At 33.9% G+C, this 26,027-nt stretch overlaps 1 non-coding gene across 1 annotated transcript; it reads left to right on the top strand.

Moving 5' to 3' along the window:
* The first annotated feature begins 7,322 nt into the window (after positions 1-7,322).
* Trnav-uac lies at positions 7,323-7,395 on the top strand. Its single transcript has one exon. It is a non-coding gene; the product is annotated as a tRNA-Val (tRNA).
* Positions 7,396-26,027: the final 18,632 nt, after the last annotated feature.

Below are 26,027 nucleotides of genomic sequence, written 5' to 3'. Positions count from 1 at the left end.
TTGAGAACAATTTAGAAATGTTTAGGGAAAGTTTCCATTGTCACAAAATCAAATATAAAAATCCGATACAACTGAATACCGAACGATCCTGGAGTGAAACTTTTTGATTCGATAGTCTACGTAACTTAAAAACAATAGGGACCTTTCTTATATCCTTAAGACCATTGTGTACCAATTTTCAAAGCGATGGCACGTTTTTAAACAAACTATCATGCACACGGACAAACGGATTGTCAAAAATGGATCTGTTCCAAAATCGCTAGGATTAATTTCAGAAAGGCGTATGCATCATGTGCACGACGTACGATCGCTTTGAAAACTGGTACATTTATTCTTAAGGATATAAATGGTATAAGAAAGGTCCTGGTAGGTACCTCCTATATAATAATATAATAATAATATTACGCTTTTACACCCCTTAAATTTGTATATAACAATAGAAATATAAAAAAGCTAACCCCAATCAAAGTATAACTTGATTTTTTAAGTAGTATTAAGACTTTTATCTAGTATACTATTTTAAATTTTTAATGTATTTGAGTGACAAGTATTTGAATACTTTTTACTGTATTCGAATACTTTTCAAAGTATTCGAATACTTTTTATAGTATTCGAATACCTTTGATAGTATTAGAATACTTTTGAAAGTATTCGAATACTTTTGAAAGTATTCGAATACATTCTAAAGTATTTGAATACTTATTTTTTTAAGTATTTGAATACTTTTCAATGTATCTGTATCTAGTATTCCCTTGTGTTGGACGTAAAAGTATTTAGTATTCAAATACCTTTGATTTGTGTAAAGTATTTACTATTTAGTATTCAAATACTTTTTGAAAGTATTCTGCCCAGCTCTGTCTGTGGTATAGGTCAAAAGTTTTAGAGCAAAATGTACCCAAAATTATTCTTTACACATAAATTTGGAGTTGTAAAAGCTTTCAAACGCATTATCTTGATGCTGAAAGGGTACATCACGTGCACATTTGATAACCGCATGTGTGTTATTCAAAGTATGCGCGTCTCGGTACAGGTCTTTGTAGCAGTTTCTCTTTCAGAGTTTGATCAATAACCATAACTATAAAACCTACGGTGATATCGGGTTTGGCATATTGTCTTGTTATCAAAAGAAGTTACCATATACTTCTTTATGGGCCAAATTCTCTATGCTTAAGTCAACGTTGTTGGTTCATAGAAAAGTAGATATAGGATGATACAGTAGGCTGGACGTTTGCGAATCAGCACAAATTGTGTGCCGGAATTTTTGGTTTTTGGGTTATGGGGAATAACTTAGCTATACTTCTCCTATCGCCAGTAAAAACTCACTTACCTGGCTAATAATGTAAAATACTATGTATTACCATTGAATAAATAGTGTTTTTATTCAATGGTATTACTAAATATCATCTATTTAATTTGGAAAAATATTTAGATAGATCCCTAGCATGTGGAGAATAATTAGGCATTGTAACAACTAGATTACTATTTCCTAATGTGGACATCAGTGGTTACATTTCCAATCCATGTTTCCAACAGAACTTCCATAATTAACTCTACCGGAAAACCATTTTATACAGCAATTCCATTTAGTATAATCTCCACAGGAAGTTGGAAAATTAATTAATCCATGAATCAAAACGCTAATTGAAGCATTTTTCGGCAATAGTCACTTACCTATTGTGGGGATGGGGATGCTATTATTTACCTCCCTTTCCCCTCACAGTGTTGGTGGTACCTACATAAAATTATCTACTGTAAACTAGCACGTTGCCTGTTAGAATTAATTTTGGCAGCTATTACATACGTTCCAGACGTAACATTATATAACGGGATTATATAATTGTTTGTGGGTGCAAAACACTCATTGAAGCATAACAAAACCATCACAATTAGTTAATTTAATAAACCTACGGCTCATTTTTTTATAAACACAAATTGATACTAAATTAATTTATGAAAAAAAAGATTAGGAAGTCATTTGTTTTGGTAAAAAGTTCTAAGATTGATTTAAATTGCATTTTAAACTGCATCTACAGAATTGAACACACTTGAGTTTGTCAACAATTTATTAAAGTACCTATGGAAAATCGGACGTTGGATAATCTTGTTATGTGTTGTTGAGCGTCGGCTGAATAATAGGAGCTTTTCAAATGGTTCTACTAGGCTGCTGTCAATAGAAATAAGCCCTAACCGGAAATGGTCCCAAAATGTTACAAATGTGGCGAGTTAGGTCATCGTAAGCGGGACTGTAAGAATTCCAAGGTGTCCATGTCTGCGTTTGTTAGCCAATCGGATATTGTCAAATCTGTGGATTCTCCCAATGGTTGGATTGCAAATTACGGTACAACGTAGCACATGACCATGAACCGTAATTGGTTTTCTTCGCTTCTGCAAATTCATGAAAAAAAGTATTACTTTCAAAACTAGTTGTACAAATAACTATTAAAAAGCTCAATCGCAGAGGAATTGCACTGTACCTATATATAGTAGGTATATTATAGTTAATGAGTATATTTGTCTTTTCCATTATTTGTAAACATCCCAAATAAGAGATGGATCCATCACTGCCTGATTATGGAATCTGGCCCAATCGCTTTCTTCCAAACCGTTTTTGAATTTCGTATCGAAAATCTACAAGAGAATTTTGTGAAAACGTTCTCAATACTTTCCATAGAAGTGCAAGATGAGCTTATCCCATCAGGAAATTGCCAAATTGGAGTAAAGCCAATTGAATATTTGTACCTACAATAAAAATATTCATAACAATGAAGAGAGTCTGCGTTTTTTTAAAATATGAATCAAGGAAGTTAAAAGCATAATGGAACATAAATAATAACTTAAATATTACGAGTGCAGTTAAATTACGTATTATTAACTCTTTCCATCTGCTTAATAATATGCATTTCAATGCCATCGTTTATGGGCAAAATTATCAATCTGTCTTACTACCTCAACTATATTTATTAAGATAAATAAATAATACTTTAATGTATGGAAAAGCTCATAAAATTCAGTTATGCATAGATCGTGACTACAAAGATACAAGTATAGGACATCATCCTTGGCCTGCATTTTGCAATAAATAAACATCAATAATAAGGTTAGATTTAATTTTAAAAAAAATGAAAATAAATTTTTTGATACGACGATATTCATTATTCTTAATTATGAGTTATAAGATCAGTATATACATACGAGGGCGTCTGTACGTTTAAAAAATTGACCTCACTAAAAATAAAGTTAAAGCAAAAGAGAAATAAACTAATTCTATTGGGTAGGTGTAGAGTTCTAAATTCTTCTCAATCAACACTAGTTTAATTTCCGCACGAGCCATAATCTAATTAGAATTGAATTTGTTACTGGCGTTAATGTAATTTTGGCTCGTGTTTTACGTTCAATGAAATGTGTAGCTCACGAGAAATCGATTTCAAATGCTAATTGCGAATTGAAGCTTGCCAAAATTTAGAATGGAACAACTGCGACCCTGCTTCGGGGCATAATTAAAAAAAGACCTTGTGCCTTCAACGCAAAAAGATTTGAATTTATTGCTGCTCATCAATAGTTTTATCGCATGGGTTTATTTGATAATTCGCCGGCAAAAAAGGAATAGCTTCCCCAGCGACCTTTGAGTCATGCGTAGTACACTAATATTAAATTTAAGAATTCATGATAGATTTAGAGTAGGTAGATAAATAGAATTTAGTTATTATTTATAATAAATGTAACCATAGTCTAGTGACTAGTAGTCGTATATAGGTATATATTCTTAAAAGATCCTACCTATTTCAATTATTGGGAACCTCTGAAAGGCTTCTTTAGAGATTATTCAATCATTTTTTTAGATCATCAGATATTCAAGTACCTACATTTTCGAACTTTAGAACATTCGGTTTAGATTTTTCGCCGATCTCCATATATAGGTGTCTCGGAGAATTTTTGAATATTCCCCAAAACAAAATCAAAATTTTTATAGATTCATGAGTGAAAATCTTAAAGAATATTTTCGGAATCTGTAAAGAACTTTTTGCTTAAAAAAATGTGTAAGAATCGGAAAAGAATCCTTGAAAAATACAATCTCTCAAGTGTCTCTTCCTCTCGTGAGAAACAATTAAAACATTTTTGGCGATCTCCTTCGTCAAGTATTCGAATACTTCGCAAGGTATTTGAATACTTTGAGAAGTATTCGAATACTTCGCATAGTATTTGAATACTTAACCTTCCTTTTTTTACTAAAAATCGGCTACACCAAAATTTGTCGGGAAAACACTTTTTCTTATTAATTTTGGTGCGTAGAATCCAAAACAATTCGTACCTTTTTGATTAGATTTTTTAAAATTATGGATTCTACAGGCCACATTCTATAAGAAAATGTTTTTTCCGGGTCGACAATTTTTTTTTCGGGCCTCAAAAAAAGGCAGTGTATAACCTTCCTTTTTTTCCAAAAATCGACTACACCAAAATTTCTCGGGAGAACACTTTTTCTTATTAATTTTGGTGCGTAGAATCCAAAACAATTCGTACTTTTTTGATTAGATTTTTCAATCAAAAGTTATAGACCAATTTCGAAAGAAAATTCAAAGGGACACTTATTCTTATTAATTTTGGTGCGTAGAATCCAAAACAATTCGTCCTTTTTCGATCAGACTTCTCTATCAAAAGTTATAGACTAGAAACCAATTTCGAAAGAAAATTCAAAGGACTGTTTGAAATTATGGATTCTACAGGCCACATTCTATAAGAACATTTTTTTTCCGGGTCGATCTGAGACAATTTTTTTTACGGGCATCAAAAAAAGGCAGTGTATAACCTTCCTTTTTTTACCAAAAATCGACTACACCAAAATTTCTCGGGAAAACACTTGTTCTTATTAATTTTGGTGCGTAGAATCCAAAACAATTCGTACTTTTTCGATCAGACTTCTCAATCAAAAGTTATAGACTAGAAACCAATTTCGAAAGAAAATTCGAAGGGCTGTAACGTTTGAACTAGTAGCCCAATCTTCAAAGTGTTTGAAATTATGGACTCTCGATCGATCTCGATCTCAGACAATTTTTTTTCCGGCCTCAAAAAAAGGAAGTACTTTTAAGTTATTCAAATATTTGAGAACAATTTAGAAATGTTTAGGGAAAGTTTCCATTGTCACAAAATCAAATATAAACATCCGATACATCTGAATACCGAACTCGAAAGTCTACGTAACTTAAAAACAATAGGGACCTTTCTTATATCCTTAAAACCATGTGTACCAATTTTATATAACTGGTATAAGAAAGGTCCTGGTATGTACCTCCTATATAATAATATAATAATAATAATTGGCTTTTACTCCCCTTAAATTTGTATATAACAATAGAAATATAAAAAAAGCTAACCCCATACAAAGTATAACTTGATTTTTTAAGTAGTATTAAGACTTTTATCTAGTATACTATTTTAAATTTTTAATGTATTTGAGTGACAAGTATTTGAATACTTTTTACTGTATTCGAATACCTTTGATAGTATTAGAATAGTTTTGAAAGTTTTCGAATACTTTTGAAAGTATTCGAATACATTCTAAAGTATTTGAATACTTATTTTTTAAAGTATTTGAATACTTTTCAATGTATCTGTATCTAGTATTCGCTTTTGCTGGACGTAAAAGTATTTAGTATTCAAATACCTTTGATTTGTGTAAAGTATTTACTATTTAGTATTCAAATACTTTTTGAAAGTATTCTGCCCAGCTCTGATAAAACATACACAAATTTGTTCACGAGATAAATTCCCGTGAGTCGACCCCTTCAGGAATGTTAGAATGACTTTAAACATAAATCTTTTATGCAGAAACCCCAACAAAAATTGACTCCTATGGTTACACTATGCAAAAAATTAACTTACATTTATCTATGAGTGAAAATTTTTTCCCCGTCGACAGTTGGGTTTCTTTGGAAAATTGGATGGTGGACACAATCGGACCTTTTGTATCGCCGGCTAAAAATTTGGTGACTGTGAATTTCGCCAGATAGTTGACGAAATTGAATCCGGAACAAATCATGCTTCAGGTTTCTCGAAATTTATTAGTTAAAATGTGGTACCCTTAATAACAACTGTCTTCACAAATACCTCGACTCTTGGATTTCCCGTTTTGAAGATATGAACAACTTTCTATTTACTCAGTGCAACTATTCACCACTAAAAATAGTAAATCTGGGAAAAAAATTAACAAGAAATAAGTTTTATTTTAGCTTTTACAGAAAATACAATTTTGTTGTTTAAAATTATGGCAGAATAGCAATTTATTTTTCATTTGAAATAACTACGGTCAGATTAAGGGAATCTATACTAAAAATACTGTCCTCAAGCTCGTGCTGCCATCGTAGTGTTTACGTAATATTAGATGGAACGGATGTTTGAAGGTGAGTTGTTTATAGGTAACATTCCAAAAACGCGTTTTACATTCTTTAATTATAAACATTTAATGAGTAAGCAGGAGTATAAACCTGTAAAGTACCTGTACCTACTATTCTACGCACAAACACAATTGTAGGTAAATTGTTAATAAGGTTTTTGAGCAGTTTTAATTAGTGTGTTTCGTTAATCTTTTCTACTAAAAAAACTATTTATTGGCAAAATTATGAACGACTGTAAATTTTGACAATCAAGGTTCCTTTTTGGTGATCGTTGTGAGTATGAATATCAATTAGTTAATTTCTTTACTTATTAATGGATGATAAATTGTTAATTTGTTGACTATTCTTCAAAATTAATGGGTTCGGTAAGACGGTAACGCTTTATATATAGTTTTATATTCAAAGTGAGCGTAAGTTCGTAATCACCCAGGGCAATTTTCCACCCTACGCCCTAACGTTACGAAATAAATCAAGCATTTCGGAATTAAGAAAACGCAAATTTTATGCTAATCGAATCTCCTCAACAAGGAGAAATAGATTATAAACTGGGCGCTAAATCACCTCGACTAATAAATAAGTTAATAAATAATAAATAACGTAATGCGATTATTATGGATATAAATTTTTTTGAAACATAAATGGCAATAACCACTTCCTATTTGGAATACAACCGTAAAAACAGTCGGACGTTGGTATTCTTCGGTATTTATAGAGAAGGGTGGGTGTTTTGAAGATGTTTGCGCCAAATTTATGTTGCGACCTTCACAACAAGTTGAGAAAAGGATCGCGAAAGTTTTCGTACTTCCACAACAACGAATCTTACAGTTTCATGGTCAGATGGCACCTATAAAAGAAGAATAATAAAAAAATAAGATTGTAATGATTTCACCCCTACCTACATGTGAACCCAGCAGAGGGGCTGCTCACTCAGTTGGTTCTGTAGTGTAGCGGTTATCACGTCTGCTTTACACGCAGAAGGTCCCCGGTTCGATCCCGGGCAGAACCAAGTTTTTTAGCCTGATAATAAACAATTTGATTTATTGTTATGTTCTCCAAAAGTACTCCTAACGAGATTGACGTACAAACGATTTCTACATATTTTGTCACTGAACGTAGTAGGTCAACTGACATTCAGTTGCACGGAATTCGTACGTTTAGACGTGTTTCCCAAAGGAACTAGTACACGAATATCCATTTTGACAGTTCCTGGTTGAGTTTTGGAGTAAGAGATAAACTTCCGAATGAAACAAGCCAAAGTTTATTTTAATACCTAGTTCTACCTCTCCTCTGGGAGTTTGCCTCCATGGAGAATTTCTGTGTTGTTTGAAGAGCTAATCTCAGACAATAGGGAATTTTGTTTCAATTTTGAGTAGCATTCGCTAAAAGGTTGTTTTAGTAAAGCAACTAATCAAACGTAAACGGCTCGTGCCTACTGAAATACCTACTTCCAGAAAGGTATTGTCATTAATCTTGAAAGAAAGTATAAAATTGGTAGCAGGGGAACTCCACTATACACCAAACTCGCAAATCCATTTTATCACACATATTCTCATTCGTCTACTTAAATTTGGATGAAAGTGATTCCAAGGCTCTTGAAATTGTTGCAATATGGTATATAAGTACACACGTTTATAAATTATAAGAGCTACTGTCACAAAAGAAATTAACAGGTATTTCCTTTATGGCAATGAATAAACAATCAAAACAACAAATTGAAAGTCAAAAAATTACAATATTCGATAAATAACTAAACATTCGCAGTTAGTAGTTAGAGAAACATTAACAAATTTCTATTCATAAATTAGCGTTTGTTTTTTCTTTGGTTCATTTAAATAAAACCTGACCGACAATTAATAATTTCATAATATAAATTGCATGTCATTTCAATTGTTACGATCCATTCATTTCACACATAAGAATTGAATTATTTAATTGTTTCTCGTTTTGTCAAAAGTAAAACTGAACCCTTTGTAATTTTCTGTTTTTACCAATCTAGAAAAATCATCAGAAGTAAAATTGAACACTGTCTTAAATAATGAAATTGCTCTATTTCTTCAGTTGCGGTTACTTCTGCTTGTAGGGTTTTTGCAATTGGTGTTGGGTCGGTAAAAAAGCTTGTGAGGATCGCTAGGATGTCGGTCGCTTATTGGAAGAAGGGGGCAGATTGCTGGCCATCTTGTCTAAATCGCTTCTAGCTGGTGAATGTTATTAAAATAACTTACATGTACTAATCGGACTGGTGTTTCGCTAGGTTAACAAAAATGTAGTTCTACCATGAAAAGGTCCTCCAAGAAAATGTGAAAACTGGATCGTTTTCAGGGTGCGATACTCCGTTAAAAATTGTTGTATCAGGAGCACAACGTTTGCTAGCAAACAAGGCGCTAACAATCACTTTTTCGGATACAAATTTCACTTTTAAAATCCCAATGTTTCTTTAATAAATTGTATCAGGAGCACATAAATCTCATTTTATGTTCTTCTAATACGCTTCTTTTTTTATAATTTTAGCATCGGGATCACTGAAACGTAAGAATGGGTAATTAGAAAAATGCTAGACAATTCCTCTATTAATTCAATCATTATACGAACACATCTCTGAAGCACTAGCAATCCCTTAATAAAATCGGTCTCTTTTAGAATTTCTTTATTAGTATTACAGAAACTGACGGCCAGTTGCACCAAAAAAATAATAATCCAGGATTATTGTTTAATCCGATATTATGACATTTGATTAGCTTTATATTGCATCGCCAGACCTACTCACGTCCATCGTTTCACATGAAGCGGTACAAATGTAAATTTTCTTATATTGAAATGAAATGCGCTTTCGAAATAGTATATTATATAGCAAGGGACTAAAGTGCACGATTTAATCCCGAGAGTGGAGATTATTGCCCGAGCGTTAGCGGGGGCAATAACCACTTGAGGGATTAGATCGCACTTTAGTCCTGTGGTATATACGCAATTTTTTGCCCTCCCGGATAATGTAACTAAAAACTTAGGTAGATTCCAAGAATTCAATTCAACGGAACCTAAAGGAATTGACCTTTTAAACAAAGCATTAGTAAGCTTGGTTAGGTACCCAAGGTAATAGGTGTAAATAAAACGCACCATTTTGCATTTCGTGATTTAAGGAAGCAAAAAACATGACTGAGAATGAATGTAAGGAACCTCTTGGCATAAAGATGGCAGCTGCACGAGCGGTCGAGAGCCTTTTACCCACGAAAGTCGAAAAATTTATATAACAAGCGGTACGAAGAATTTAAAAAATGGTGTGCAAGTAAAACTGTACAAGAATACACTGAAAATTAAACGTACTCGCTAATTTTGAAGAGAAACAGCAAGGGTTTTCTCACCTTCTTCGCTGTGGTCCTTGTACTCAATGCTCAAGGCCACAATATTGATCAAGAAAAACATCGACATTAGTAGGTTTCCAAAACTAATTGCGTTTATCAAACGTCAAAATGACGGATATAAACCGAAGAAATCCAAATTGCTTACGAGAGAAGAAATGGACAGGTTTTTAAAAGAGGCTCCAAATGATAAATATCTATTGTCCAAGGTAAATTGTTAATATTCTACTAACAACGTTGAGTAATTTTGTAATCTTTTCAGACAGAAGTAATCTTAACATTGTGGAATTGTGCAGAAAATATATGTCACTTAGGAAGCCGAACACGAATCATGACCGATTCTTTGTTTTTATTACAAAGATAATGAGTGCACTGTCCAACCGATTGGAAAAAATACGAGTACGTTTAATGCAAATAGTAGCACCAGCACAAAAGTTGCCATTAAAGAAGAGGAAATGGTGAACATGTTGCTCCAATTATTAATCTACATAATTGTGAAAATTATGTTATAAACGTTAATATAACTAAATAAATATTGACAAGACTTGTCAAATTCGCTTCATTTTTTGGTTGTTATGGGAACACTTTTTATCCCTTGGGATTAAAAGATCAACTTTAGTCCCTATTCCCAGAGACTAAAGTAGCAAGTTTAATCTCGGGAGGGCAAAAACAGATACAACTTGCAAAAATTAATAGGGACGCTGTGACGTACGCGGCGGCACCTTTGATGAACGAAGAAAGGTTAAGATATTCCGTGCATGATCGAAAAATGTAAAAAATTCGCGATTTTCACAACAAAACCTTCCGTTTTGCGGCGATTAATTTATGTCAATGCGTCAACAATAGAATGATAAATGCGATTTCTGATGTATGTTAGGCGATAAGGCGAAAATTTCCATTTAAAGTACATCGCAACGTGCTTGCGGTTAAGTACCTACGAATGTAATTACAATTCTGTTTTAGTCGTCTGCTTGATTTTCTTAAAAAACCAAGAAAGTAGGTTGATCTAATTACGCGATAGCAGTTTGATGTTATTTTTAAATTGTAATTTTTCTCACTGCTCTCGTTGTGGAGCCAAGAGATTGAAGCGAAAAGTAATGAAAGGTGATGATATTTGTTGCTATTTTAAATAATCGCAGTAGTCCTTCTAGCAAGGAAAACACACTCTATTGCAAAATTAAAAATAAAATGGTAAAACTGATACTACTAGTAGTTACAGCCCTTTGAATTTTTTTTCGAAATTTGTTTTTTGTACATAACTTTATATTGAGAGGTCTAATCTAAAAAGCACGAATTGTTTTGGATTCTACGCACCAAAATTAATAAGAAAAAGTGTTTTCCCGAGAAATTTTGATGCAGTCGATTTTTGGTAAAAAAGGAAGGTTATACACTGCCTTTTTTTGAGCCCCGAAAAAAAATTGTCTCAGATCGACCCGGAAAAAAAATGTTCTTATAGAATGTGGCCTGTAGAATCCATAATTTCAAACAGTTCCAAGATTGGGCTACTAGTTCCAAAGTTACAGCCCTTTGAATTTTTTTTCGAAATTGGTTTCTAGTCTATAACTTTTGATTGAGAAGTCTGATCGAAAAAGTACGAATTGTTTTGGATTCTACACACCAAAATTAATAAGAAAAAGTGTTTTCCCGAGAAATTTTGGTGCAGTCGATTTTTGGTAAAAAAGGAAGGTTATACACTGCCTTTTTTTGAGACCCGAAAAAAAAATTGTCTCAGATCGACCCGGAAAAAAAATTTTCTTATAGAATGTGGCCTGTAGAATCCATAATTTCAAACAGTTCCAAGATTGGGATACTAGTTCAAAAGTTACAGCCCTTTGAATTTTTTTTCGAAATTGGTTTCTAGTCTATAACTTTTGATTGAGAAGTCTGATCGAAAAAGTACGAATTGATTTGGATTCTACGCAACCAAATTAATAAGAAAAAGTGTTTTCCCGAGAAATTTTGGTGTAGTCGATTTTTGGTAAAAAAGGAAGGTTATACACTGCCTTTTTTTTTGGCCCAAGAAAAAAATTGTCTCAGATCGACCGGAAAAAAAATTTTCTTATAGAATGTGGCCTGTAGAATCCATAATTTCAAACAGTTCCAAGATTGGGCTACTAGTTCAAAAGATACAGCCCTTTGAATTTTCTTTCGAAATTGGTTTCTAGTCTATAACTTTTGATTGAGAAGTCTGATCGAAAAAGTAGGAATTGTTTTGGATTCTACGCACCAAAATTAATAAGAAAAAGTGTTTTCCCGAGAAATTTTGGTGTAGTCGATTTTTGGTAAAAAGGAAGGTAATACACTGCCTTTTTTTGAGGCCCGAAAAAAAATTGTCTCAGATCGACCCTGAAAAAAAATTTTCTTATAGAATGTGGCCTGTAGAATCCATAATTTCAAACAGTTCAAAGATTGGGCTACTAGTTCAAAAGTTACAGCCCTTTGAATTTTCTTTCGAAATTGGTTTCTAGTATTTTCTCGAGAAATTTTGGTGTAGTCGATTTTGGGTAAAATTTTTTGGGTAATAAAGCAAAAGTACACTGTATGAGGTAAACAGAAACAATTAAACGCTGCATATTTATCAAGACAGCGGTATAAATTCAAATAAACAAGACAAATCTAGCAAATTATGGCCCAACCTAAAACATATTGGTCCCACGTTGGGCCACTCAAATTTTTAGATAGTGAAGAAGCTTTCTTCTACTCGTGATAATCTGATCAAGTGTTTCTGGACTTACATTGCTTGCGTGTATAAATGGTTGCGGACCGAACATCGCGGCAGTTTACTACCGAACGAGATCGAGTACGTATGAAACATCGAGTGCGGAAATATAAATTGCGAAGTGTGTGATATAAATAGTCGATATAAATTGTACGGTTTTTATAGCGTTTTAGTTTTGTTTAATAAATATTGATATAAATCGAACCCGAATTTATAAATCACGTTACAATATATTTTGAAATTATCTAGACCGTATTACGATATTCCAATTTTCGATAATGATGGGCTAACTTCAAGCAGTGATCCAGTTGTTTGAAAAGTATTCCGTTCTGGAACATTAGACCAAAAATTAACCATGAATTCTATTTATCCTCTATTTACATCTTTTGAAAACCTTTCTCTACCTTTTAGCAAGATCTGCACTTTTTAGTCTATGTGAGCATATTACGCAATAAGTAAATTCAAAAGGACACGTGGGTTCAGTCGTTGCCCTCCTGTGCTGAAGCTGGACTGCATTCAAAACGAGAACAAGTTTATAAACGTTTCTGCAATGCGAAATTGAGCACACCCTCGTACATGAGAGGAAAAAAAATGGTTTCCGATCTATTCGTTAAAAGACGCACGTAAAATGTAAAAAAAATGTACGGTAAAAATAACTCAAATATAAACACATCCTACCTACCACAGAGTCAAAAATACATACGTTTTGGTTTGTATACCAACTTTTAATTTATTATTCGCAGAAGTTGCGTTGTTGAACTTTCATTTTAAAGAAACACCTAAATGTGTTCTAGAAAAAAGAAACTGTCACATCGCCATTAACTTTATGCAACAAAGGGGAAATGTCTAATTGCCATTATCATTTCTGGTAGCAACTTCGACAGACACTCCTTTTGGGTGCGGCGACCTGGATCTCGGGGCAACACTAGGTGAATCATCTACGAAGACGACGACGTACTTACATTATAACGAAAATACTCGTAGATTCCAAAATCTCGCGCTAGAGACGTCGACATGTAATAAATTAGTAAAACCAAATTTGGATACGACAAAGGTCCACGATTTGCTTTATTACCAAACACGTCGTATTTTAACGGATTAGGAGATAGTGTATGGCTTTATGATGTGTGGAATTACTGTTGACAAATTGACGCTGACCGTAAATAGTAAACTGGATTCAAAAATCCTCTCCACCTGGAGCCGTAATTAAATGATGATCCTTTGTTTGCGACAACAATAATTCTACGACTGTGACAGCTTTAAAGGAATAGTACCATTCACCTTTGTGTTTATTTAAGCATGTGAACGCCAATATCTTTTCGCACTTCATTGTTTATTTTTGTAAAATTCATACCTGACCATGAAATGAAAGACAAATGTACGGCATTTGGCAAACAATTGTCGATTGTAAAGTGAACGACATGATTGATAAAATTTTGGGATGTAGCGAAGAGCGCGATGGCCTGCAGAATTAGTTGTCAATGAACTTTTTCATTCAACAGTGAAAATTTCATTCGGTGACAGAACTGTCCCGCAAACAGTGTCTCCATTATGAATCCGTGCTAGGTTTAATTGTAAGGACGTCTCCACGCATTCCTTATGTAAATCTACTTATTTGTTTTTTTCTCTTATGGCCGGTGCTTTGAAAAACGTTAATTTCGTATAATGTACCAATAAACATTTTCGACCGGGGGCAGATTTATAGCATTGTTTGAGACATTTTGACAGCAAGGGTTTGTTGATGCCCTGGTCCCTGCCTAACTACTCTTCCTATTCCAAACCATTCAGTCATATTATTACCCACCTTCAGTGACACTTCCTGATTCGTATACAAGTTGCAAATCAATCTTCTTTTTCTTCCATCCACACCCCTCTCCCTTAAAATTTCAAACAGGTTTTCATATTTCACACAATACTAGGCGCAGACTTACAGTTCTTCCTCGTTCAATATATCTTTCCCCAATTATTAACACTTGCAATTGCATCCCTGGTTCCCAAACTCATTTGGAATCCAAATTGATCTTCCCCTGCTGCTCCATTATCCTCCTCACTCTCCTATCCCGCAACGAAATCTAAGCAGCATGAGCTATAACACCGATGGTTCGTGTTCCTCACATTTCTTTGTTCCCTTCTTTTCCTGAAGCGGTATCATAACGATTCTAAGAAAGTCTTCGGACCACACTCTCGTAGTTCCCATTACACAAATCCCTCAGTATCCTCATTTCTCTGAATCCTCTTTTAAGTATCTACTTGATTAACTCTACCGATATTCCTAATATCTCAACAGCATGTAGTGTAAATTTTTAGTAGATTACCAATAAAAGCTAGGGTATCCCATTTAAAATAACGAAATTGGGGCCAACTTCTGGTGAGGTCTATTTTGGTTCAAATCTCATCACGAATTTACCCCCAAGTACTCAACTCGATTTCTTAAACTGCGCACTTTGCAGTTTCGCATATAAATTCACAATTCGTTGAATTTGAACTGTAAAATAAAGTAAGGCTTAACTAAAATTCAAAATTTTGCTGAGAAAATTTGGATATTTTCAAGTTTCGATAAGCAATAAGTCTCAAATTTCCATTTAATAACGAGTATTTTGAGCTGAATATAATAAAAGTTGGATGTAATTTCTGGAAATTATGGAATTTTTAAGTTAATTTACAAGTCTGAATTTGAATTTCAGTTCAAGATTTAAAATGCTAACCGTGAAACCGTGAAAATTTGGGTATCAAATAACTTGAACTTAAATTAAATTTATGTGAAATTTTGAACTTCTACGACTGAAGGATCAACTCGAGATTCGTTAAAAGGGATAGGATGTATGCAAAAGGTGAACGAGTGCCATGAAGTTCAATTTGAGAACTTAAACTGTGAAATTGAGTTTGCATTTAAAATGAAAATTTTGGATTTAACTTCATGGTTGGAGTCTTAATTCGAATCGAATGTTCAATTTTTGAATTTAAAGGAGTTGAACTCAAGTTTGTGATTCTTATAAATCTCCCAATAATTCCGATTCTTCATATCTTAGTGTTTTTCGGATTTTTCCGCCTCTTCGAGTTTTTCTAATTTTTCCGATTGTACTGATTATATTTGGGTTTTTTTATGTGCATTTCTTTTCAATATGCAATTAGACAAAAGGACGTCGGTTCATTTTGTTAAGTAAATTGCACCTACTATTTTAAATGGTGCTAGTTGACAGTAATGGCAAATTTGACACAAATATATTTATATATTTCAAACATGTCAGCTTTTCAAAATGATAAATTTCAATGGGGATCGAAATATCCCAGTGAAAGTAAGTGCATCATTATGGAAGCCTGTTCATTTACGTAGATGCGCTTGAAAAAATAAACTATTGGGCTTAAAATAGAACGGAATTTCTGCGGTTGTTTAGATATGCCTTTGAGATTACGTTAAAGTGCAGTTATTAATAACCGCCATGTATTACGAAGTTGTAACCTCTGATCTATTTTAAACTAAACTTCCCCATTGTTTGTTTACTACAGCTTGGGTTACCTCAAACAAGATTAAAGGATGCTAAAATGTTTCCCAGTCAATGATTTCTTATTTGTATAAGTACAGTTTCCGTTTCCAATTCAGCTAAATGGATGCGCATGTTCTCGCCAATTGTCAAAAGTTATCACAATTATCGTGGAGGTACTTAAAGATCATATACATTGCTTACATTTACAACGATAAATTTAGTTTATTTATTTATAGCATACTCAACGATAGCAAAATCAACAATTACTAGTAATTTATACAAAGATTCATTTCGCGCTAGATTTCGAAATCCCCTGGGGCGTCTCTGCATTGTTGTTGATTTCCTGGAATACTCAAAACCAATTCCGTTTATCATATCACGTACGGAAATACGCTATACGTAACCCTTACAAGGAAGAACATTTTAGAGTAATTTGTTCTTCCGGTCGAATCCGCCATGAGGGCGCCGTTAGTTACCTAACACTACATAGTTCACTTGGCTAGTATGAATATCGGGGCACTAAACTCCTGCTACCATTGCGTGGTTTTTTAAGCATTTATTTAAGTTTTTCAACATTCACGTTGATCTTTAGTAGGTACCTATAACTTCGAAAACCAAAAGATTTTAACCCCGTTATCCTATCTAAAATTTTAGGGGTTGCGTTGGGAGAAGAAATTAGTTTTCTCGTTAAAATGCTTCCATCCAACCCAGAATTGATTTATCCAAGCAATTTTTCGAAAATCTACTTTTAGTTTTTGGTTTTCAAAGGAAAACTGAGAGCTTAATTAGTTCACAGGTTTACCTACAATTCTCGTTATTCGTTCGTTACATCATGAACCCGAGATCGTCAAATAACAATTACCTACTCATTGTCTCAATCTTATTTAATATCTGCTAATTAACACCGTTTCCTGTTGTAAGCGTTAATTAATACGATTTTCCAGACAAATTATAATATCAGACTAAATTTAATTGTTTCCAAGATAGTTTAATTAGGATATACTGGCAGCTGCTTGTTTATCTTTTTCGCCTCAAGTTGTGCATGTATTAAAGGTGGATTTGGTTCTCACCCATAATTTGCCAGTATCGGAGAAAAATCAAATTCGGTGTCCACACCAAATTGTGTGGGAGGAAATAAAACTTGACTGTTTTGATCTAGTTACTTGTATTTCTTGGAGAAAATTAAAAAAAAACGCGTACCTTTAGTTTTGATGAAATTCAAACTCTGTAGGGGTGCTTTCTACTTAACATAAACACCCCTCGTAGCCGAAATGGTTTGAAACCAATACCCTAATTTTTTTCTCGATCGTCTTTCCTTTCGTCGGTTTGAAATTTTGAATCCAACTTAACGCCTTAGCCTTCTTTCTTGGAGTAATTTAAAAAAAACATTTGCATCTGTTTTATATCCATTGATCAATTCCAAGACTCTTGCACCTTCGTTTAAAAAAATTAATTTTTATAAGGGGGTCCAATCTACGACAATCGTACAGTTAACACGTTTTGTTTTAAAGAAGTTGCACTTTCACAGAAGAAGAAGAGCTCATATTCATAAAAGAAAATCAAATGATATGACACCCTTAAGCGCAACAGAGAAACCGAATTTTTTATTATACCTGCATTAATTTTCTGCTAAGGTTATTTTTTATTTTTATTTTTTTTTACCTCAATTCGTATAGAAATTGTCTGGATACTGGATGCCCCTACATCAACTCGTATTTGTGGTAATAGGAAATACAGGAATGAATAATGGTCCGCAATATGTAGATGTATTTGCCTTCCTAAATCTATATGTCTTCAGCTTCCCTGATGTCTAGGTGCGGATGAGTTGATAGTAGCGTAAATTCTTCACAGCTCCGCGGTTTGCATCCCATAATGTACTCGTACAATTTCTTGTTTCAAGCGAACACAATCAAAGGTAATTTGCCGTCGCTCAAATTTTCGAAAGAAAACCACTTGTAAATCGCCCTTCTGAAAATGCACCGACTCGTATACGATGTGACGTATTTTCCCAATGCAAATTAAACAATGACAATAACTGAGTTTATTTCGCTTCTTTGTTGTTCAATCGTATTTTTATTTAGAAATTGAACCATGATAAACAATGATCGAATATTTTTAAAATTTGCAGCCATTTGCTTTTTTGCCATCCCTTGAATCAAAATACTGATAGGTATTAAAAAAGAGTGAAACGCATCGATTTCTCCATCGTTTAACTTTAAGAGGTGGTGCACCTTGCAAAGAATTATATCTACATTCTTCATTTTATTAGATTCCTACCCCAGTTCCCCAGAGACAGTTTTTAGTATTTATAATATAGTTTTACGATTTCGTGATAATGTCAATTGCTGACAACCGTAAACTGAAATAGATTTTACTTTACTGTTTATGTTTGGACAGGTTTACGAGCGGGCTTTAGTTTTCATGAGTTTTGGGTGTTGCCGTTTAGTCGAGGTGAATTTTATTAACGAATAAATATAATAATAACACTGAATAGTGTTGTTAAATATAAATTTAACAGTAAGTATACCGTTGCAGTAACACAAATTTCTTGAGCATTTTGGGTTTATTGTACTCATTGAAATTGTATCGCACTCGTTTGTTGATCTCTTTTAGGTATAAAGTTGAATAGTTTCTCCCATTTCTCAAGTATCTATTTTTCCTTGCGTATTTCTGTAATTATCCGTTTGCGTGTTTCTTTCCCTTTTACATGTTTTTACACTCGTATAACTTAGTTGGTGTTACTATCATTTCCAGAGCAACATACCTACCACTACCACTATTATTTATTCCTTCTCCAACTTGTGTTTTTTTCCGATCCTTGATTATTGTTTGTGTATCTGTAATACCACTTTTAGGAAATTTGTATTTTATTATTACATTAGGGTCTCAAATAAACAGGGCCGTGTACGAAGAATGAAAACTTGGGGAGTGTTTTGAAAAAGAAATTGTTACCTACCTAATGAATTTTTTATATTTTAGCTTTGAATTAGTTTTCGCTCAATATTTTTTCCACAAAAATGCGTTGATATTACCCTTGAAAAAAGTAGCTTTTTTATAATTGATAACTGAACGGGCGAATACACAAACCAAACAGTTTTAGAGGGGTTTTCAACCCCCAAAAATTCATGGACGGCATTATTAATCGTTTTCCAGAACGTTAATGTCACGTATCCTCTACGGATTTCAGGACGTGCTACATTTTTTAATGTTGGTAACCTACAGGAGTTGAAAGAATCAAGAGATAGTTCACATTGCATTGTTCAAGTGAGGCGAACTGTTTTTCCATACCGGAAAACAATATTCTCCTGCAGAAAAGTCCAAAGAGAGACTTCGTAGATTTCTTGCATTCAATAGCTTCCCAACCCTGCTAATTTGTGGATAATATGGTATTCCTCTGTTTGCAACTTTTTTAAATCCAGATTTACACCGAGATACACAGGATGCACGCTATTTCTTACTGGAGCCTGATTAGATGTTACAGTAAGGGACTAATGAAAGCAACTGACTTCTATCTTTAAAGGATTTTGATAGAAACAGGTGGCATTTTTTGAAATATCGTTTCATTATTTTGTTTGTTCAGCAGCTTCAAAATTTCGATCTCTATTAAAAGGCATAATAAATTTCGTGTCTTTCAGGTACTCACTGATAGGAAAGTAATTGTGAAAGAAGCGATCTTTGATGTAATCCATTATTTAACACTTAGTGAAAATTTTGCATGAAGATTCCCGGGACTCAACAAACAAATTCCGAAGAGTTACCACTTCCAGGGATCAGTGGGAATCCTTTTTATAAGGGCACGCACCTTTGAAAATTGACATTTCGCCATTTTCCTCCGAAACCTGAAGTTTTAACACGGATTTTCTGCATATTAACTTTGATTGCGTATGCTGAAGACCCTTTATTCTTAAAACTGGTATATTTAATGTATTCTAAACCGTATAAACTACCAGTATAATACTGACTCCTCAATTTTTGGTCATACGGAACCGGTTCTGCTTAATATGTTACAATATTCGACCACTTGAAGCACTATTTAGTACTATTAGTACATGCTTCGAACACTTAATGGTTTCAACTCCTCTCTCTTCATTAATAATTTATTACCAATCGATATAAAAGTTGCTTAGGTGTGGCCATTGGTACACGAAGATAATTTGAGGGGTTTGGGGAGTATGGAATATCTCTCAGTGTAGCCAAAATTAGTTTACCCCCAGACTCCCCGGCGGAACCACGTATAATATGCAGGGGAACATCCCTCCACTGGGAAGACTCTCCGTGATACTTTCATAAGGGACCATCAGTTCTTCTTTTCTTGACGAAGATCGTGATTCATGATAATAAGTTCGATACTATTTCTCTCAAATTTTGATGTGGTTGCGAACGCTAAACGTGTTTTTGGATTTGAAAGTCACAGCGGAGGATCTGGGGGTATTTGTCCATATATACCGGGTGGTCATTAAAGCTGGTAGCGATCATATATGTACGGTGTGTTCATACATTCGAGTAAAAGACATATTCCGTGAGTATCTTGACCGATAACATCTTATTTCGTTAGTATTGTTTCAAAAATGATACCACCAATAGGAAAGTCAACACAATAGCTTCGGGCAAAGTTGTATGGACTACCAATCAAATTAATTTCGTCATAATCTTTAGCAGATTAATGAGATTATATCATCTCGAGCAAAATCTATTATATGATCTCAAAAATCAAAATAATTTTCCGATTAAGGCCCAAATGGCAACAAATCGCATAATATCTGAAGATTAATCGGTATAATTAATGACTTATTAAGATAATTAATCCTGTGAAATCAAAAACTCTCAGTCAATTGCTAAAATCAACCAAAATTCCTGCTAGGAAGTAGAATATTGAAATCGTGCTCAAAATAAGGACCAGAATCAATGTAATTCCATTAAAACTTGTAGCATGTTTATGTGTAACTTGTTTATACAAAACAAAATATTAAAGTTTAACCACAAGATTTTTCACTTTGGGTCCGTAAGATACACTAGTGATTTTTGTTGTCTTCTAAGTAGTTCGTTGCTCACTGGTCCTTCTTCAGTTTTCTTGAGTGTACCTGCCCGATGACCTATTAACGACTTCAAATTACAGTTTATTCAGTTGATATGATATATGATTAAGTGATTGAATGCTGTGTTTTTTCCATAAATTGTATATTTCGATCCTAACTGAAACCCTTGTTTGGTTCTTAATTTAGGATATCACTTCAAATGTTAAAAAGTACACGATTATTCACACCTCGAGTCGAAATCAATCTACGGTTCTAAATTTCCATAAAATTCCTGGCTTTTTCGTGTGTGAGATAATTATCAGCGCATAATTTGTCTATAAATCCCGGAAACGTCGTCACACGTACACTTTTCGTTAACCCATGCATTAATTGTGTGAGAATTGTAAACTTATTTATATGCAAATTGATCCAAAAACCATTAACCTCGACCTATACGTCCATTACCGATCCGAACAAGGACCGTTTTTGCGATGAACGATGAAAAAGTTACGGCAACATCATTTTTCAGTGCGAGAACGAGGCCAGGATTTTGTAAAATGGACTTTGTTCGTCCGTCTAATTCGAAAAGGAAGCTCGAGATTGTACAAAATATCAATTTCGTTATTATACCATCTACGCAGTTTTTTTAAACGGTTTGTAGGCGTACCTACACATCTTAAGCCCGGTAGCATAAATACATTACAATATGTAAATCCGGTCGCATTATTTGCATAATAAATTGTGACAGAAGAATTATATGATCTTTTTCATCTTGAATGATAGCGATTTCTCGCAGATTCATAAATTATACTTTTGTGTTGCGCATAAATAATCTTGGTTACGTGCAAAACCAAGAGCGGGGGAGGGTTTCCATCCCTAATATTCTGAGTAGAGTACATTCAGATCGTGAGATTTTGAGAATAATTTCCGCACAGCCCACACTCGCCTAATGAGGTGAGATTTCGATGTAAATTGACGATCAATATTAATTTGAAGAAATGTGAGCAATTTATAACGTTGTTTTGCGGTTTATATGTAAATGTAGGTGGATAACAGGATTCAGTTAACCAGTTTTTTAAGGATCTCGTCCAAAAAAGGGCAAAGTTATCAGTAACGAATGATATTGCTCAAAATGAAGTATCACTAGGCACTACAGGTTCCAGTCTAAAAGGATAGTCAAATTACAACTTAAAATGCTTCAAACTAATTGTATGGTATTGTTCTCCAAAGATGGTCCCTCTGCGACAAAATATGCGCCTGCTTCGGATTGTCTTTATGTCTGTCTGTATCTACGGTTACTTTTTGACTGTAAAGTTCAATTTTGGGAAACGGAGAAATATCTCCATCGATCTGTCTATGTATTCAGTTGACAGAGGAAAACTTCACCTTTTCAATCTTTTAACATTAACAATTTTACTTGTCTTGTTTCTTATGAGTAAAATTTTACATTTTTCTGATGCATCAACTGTGGCGGGATCCCCCCACTTGTATACGGTGTCCATTTTTCGAGTGCATCTCGCTTACCATACAATAATTTTTAATTTTTTGGGAAGAGTGCTTTGGAAAAACAAAACGTTCTTTTATTGTGAAAACATATTTCATTCTTATTTCAAATGGGGCGCGGAGCACAATATAAAATGACGTTCAGAACATATGAGAATATCGTACTACAAATGAAATTGATCGAAAACCCCCCGTTTATTTAATAAAAAAGGCGAAAGATGATGGTGCAATGAACTATCGCATAGAAGGTAGTGCAATAACATTTGACGACGTATGCATTAGTCTTTGGTAAAAAGTGAGCAAAGAGTTTGTATGTCTGAATACATAATGGATGCGGATGAACAGTTAATGTAATTATTACCGCCCATGCAATATCAAATAAAAATAGTATGCCATTCCTTAGGCGTCAGGAAGGAAGCGCCTAATTTGCAAAAAAAACGGGCGCGAACTACATCTAACGGTCCACGTTGCCGATTAACGGCAGGTTTTTAAGGTCCGGCCAGACATTGAAAAATAATTAGATTTTAAAGCGTTTGAAAAGATTTATGAAACTTTATTAAAATACCACGCCGCTATTATTGTGATATAATTAGCGTCAATTGGAAATGGTTACGCAAAAGGAAGCCCAAATTGGATTACATCGCTCGTCGATCCTTAATAGTAATTAATTATTTAAGCTGGCCGACAGAACGTGCTAATTGATTAATAATTACGGTAATTACAGTTCCCAGTGGCAAATTAAATCAAATTAAAAAGTGACCGTATTGTTCTCTGATGATTTTGGTTATCATGTACAAAGCATTGCATAATGTAGCCATTAATGGCTAATTAAGACATGGAATTAAAATATCGCACAATTTACATGCCCACTGATCCGTAAATTAAGAAAAAAAAACATGTTCGGAACAGGTTATAGTAAAAGCATGAATACATTTTGCAATGGATCTCAGTAATACCACATAAAATACCATCTGTGGTAATACTAACCTAAGACTTTTTAATCCACAGTGCAAGTAGGTACCATTACCAAAGAGGGGTACTCTTTGCCATTACGTACTGCGCAAACAACTATAAAACGAATGTTAATCTTGAAAAAACGGAGAAGGGAATGATTATTACTCAAAAAGCACAAACAGAAGGATAATTTTCCGGCTCAATTTCAGTAGGCCGAGAGTTGAGAATTAAGGACGTAAAAAATCGTTCAATTTAATGTTGTTTTGAACATTTTTCGTGGTTTCCATTAGCAAAATATTTTTCAATTCAACTTTTACCAGCGCAAACACTACCATCGCGCTGCTTTATTGAAACTCTCGTTAAAAGATTTAATCTGAAGTACTGCAAGGATATTAAAAAAGTAATTCTCATTGTAAATATCGCGTTACTAGGTGAATCCGAGGGGAAAATCACTGTAGTTGCATTTGGTAGAACTTTCTAGAATTTTCTAGAATGTTTAGGCATTCTAGAATTTGTCTAGAATTTTTTATAATGTTTTAAATGTTTTAGAATTTTAGTTTACACATAGTTTGAAGTGAATTGCCCCGAGGAAAAATCACTGTAAAATCTAGGTGTATACTACTAGCATTTTGTAGAATTTTCAAGAATTTTTTAGAATTACTGTAGAACCTCTTCGAATTTTTAAGAATTGCTTTTACAATTTGAAGTGGTTTACCTCTAGGGTGAAACTGAATATGTTTGCTAAATGGTTCATGACTGCAAGAAGAGTCTTTGACTTGCGGTACTTCTGGCCGATTAAGTTGGTAATTATTCACAAAGTCCGTGGCCACGAAAATTGATCTAGTTGGGCTGAATTTACTAGTGAAAACTGTAAATAAGAAAACGATAATGGGATCTTGTAAACAACATAAAAAAAATGCAAAAATAAATAAAATAAAAAATAAAGAAATATCAGCACTCCAGGCCAGAAAAATTCAAATGCCATGCAAAAAGCGATCGATAGTAATAATTAATTAAAGATTTCTTAATTCGACTGAAACATTCATTTTTATAACGACGACTTAAATCTCTTAATACTCGTAGGCACACTAACTTTCTTCTATAACAAGAACTGTACGAATATAAAATCTGTTTTTCGAACTAGTAAGACGAACTGTCTAGTGTCTTGCGATAATACGCCTAAATAGCGGCAAATGTACCAATCACCAAAGCAATAAGCGGCTACGTAAAAAATAACGATTAACGTACACCACAAAACAAGCCACGATTAACGTCTCTCTCCTCTATTTAAAACAATACCCCTTTCTGTTCAGCATCCACCGCCACTTCCTTAGCAAATTAGTGTCGTTGAACGATAATCTGCATCTGTGTTTCCTTATCTTGAAAAAAACTATTAGCGCAACGATCGGAGATTTAAAGTCAACAAATAATTGCAATTTGTGTACAGGATAATCCAGTGTTATTTTAGGTGCTTATACCAAAGAAAACGTCCGTTTACACAACAATATCCATGGAAAAGTAACATTAGAAATGTGGCAGGGTGTACGAGCGGTACGGGATGGAAAGTATATCAATGCATGAAGTAATTGTTTACGAAACGTGGATAATATTGTATTGAAATGCGTCAATATGTAAGATAAGTAGGTGTATCATGGAGCATTGGGAAATCTGCCAAAACTATAGAACTTCAATCTCTTTGTTACCCAAAAATTGGCCTCAAGCCTTATAATGTTTGTAAACGTGTCTCGTTATAGATGACGTCTAGACGGGTAGGTACCGACCATAAAATACATCTCGCGAATTTTGTGACAGGACTATTGCATTACTCACAATGACTTTTATTAAGATTCTCGCTTTCTTATTATGCAGAGACTAATCAGATAGTAAGTTATTATGGCCAGACTCATTTTTTAGCACTTAAAATGTTTTACATTGTTAGCAGCGTCTTGACCATCGAATTCGACTGGCTTTATGTTCCAACTGTAATAAAAATGAAGAATTGTGCTCAACCAGAGGCTAGGTGACAAATCAAAGATGAATCTAATTCAAAAACTTCTGCTACTGTATAATTCGAAGAAAATAATCGTGGGTGAACATGTCAACTTAAAAAAAATATTTTGACGCTTTGCTATATAAACATAAATAAATACCACAAACTGCGAAACCGTCCCGACCCTGTATTTCAGGACGAATTTTTTTGGAGGAAATCACTGTAGGTACGCCTAACACACTATCCACATTTGCATAAACACCCACCCATTTTTCGTAGCATGTAGGTATATAAAAGAACACCGACAGGTGCAAGGCCACGAATGGTGCCTTCACCCTAACGTTTCTAACAATTTCTGCAATAATCCGCCATCACTTAATTATTTGCCAAAAAAACGACATTATATTTAATTAACGTCCTATTTCTAAATTAACGGCCAATTCCCGAAAAGATATTTATAGATTGAATTTGGGTTATTAAAATCAATTATAAGCTCGCCACTTCTACAAGTATTGTTTTTAATTATCCGACAGTTACCAACGATTTGGATCTTGACATCTAATTATTTTCTACAACAAAATTTTGATGGGTCCAAAGGTTATTGCATTTTTTTCGTCCT

This window comes from Photinus pyralis, unplaced genomic scaffold (genome assembly GCF_008802855.1).
Source record: "Photinus pyralis isolate 1611_PpyrPB1 unplaced genomic scaffold, Ppyr1.3 Ppyr1.4_LG7, whole genome shotgun sequence".
NCBI classification, from domain to species: Eukaryota; Metazoa; Arthropoda; class Insecta; order Coleoptera; family Lampyridae; genus Photinus; species Photinus pyralis.
This window is presented reverse-complemented; position numbering and strand designations above follow the sequence as displayed.